The 508-nt window shown below is 39.2% G+C and overlaps 1 long non-coding RNA gene across 1 annotated transcript in view; it reads left to right on the forward strand.

Annotated features, from left to right (window-relative positions):
• Positions 1-304, forward strand: part of LOC116701632 (uncharacterized) — a 15,506-nt gene extending 15,202 nt beyond the window's left edge. Inside the window, exon 3 of the long non-coding RNA XR_004334977.1 lies at positions 292-304. This is a non-coding gene — a long non-coding RNA (uncharacterized LOC116701632). The remainder of the gene's footprint in view (positions 1-291) is intronic.
• Positions 305-508: the final 204 nt, after the last annotated feature.

The following is a 508-nucleotide window of genomic DNA, read 5'->3' on the forward strand; positions in this document are numbered from 1 at the left end:
CCACACTTTTTGTTAGTTATCACACACAGTCCTGAACTACACACACACGCTCAGGATCTGTACATGCACTAATGGAGAGATAGAGTGAGTGGGCTGCCAGCTGAGCCAGAGCAGTTGGGGGGGTTATGGTGCCTTGCTCCAAAAAGCTTTAAAGCAATTTTAAAAATAAATGTAATAAATGACGTACCTTCTCAGCTTTTGAGATCGCGTTGTTAGGGTGTTTTTTGAAATGCTATATGCAGGAGGATTTTACAGTCCGCCTCAGACAATCTCCCTCCTCAACCTTTGGAGGTAGAAGTCTGTGTTTTCCCACAGCACAACCAGTAAACCATTAGTTTTTCCTCATCCAAATGAAAGTCCTAAAGATAGAAGTTGTTTGATCCTGTACAAATTATAACCCCCAAATTAGGCAAATTTGTGATTGTTTTTGTTTTTGTTTTTTGGGGATATATTATTTACTATACTGTAGTGACTGTGACATACATAATTCACCTTGTTGATAAGTGTT

This window comes from Etheostoma spectabile, chromosome 14 (assembly GCF_008692095.1).
Source record: "Etheostoma spectabile isolate EspeVRDwgs_2016 chromosome 14, UIUC_Espe_1.0, whole genome shotgun sequence".
Taxonomy (NCBI): domain Eukaryota; kingdom Metazoa; phylum Chordata; class Actinopteri; order Perciformes; family Percidae; genus Etheostoma; species Etheostoma spectabile.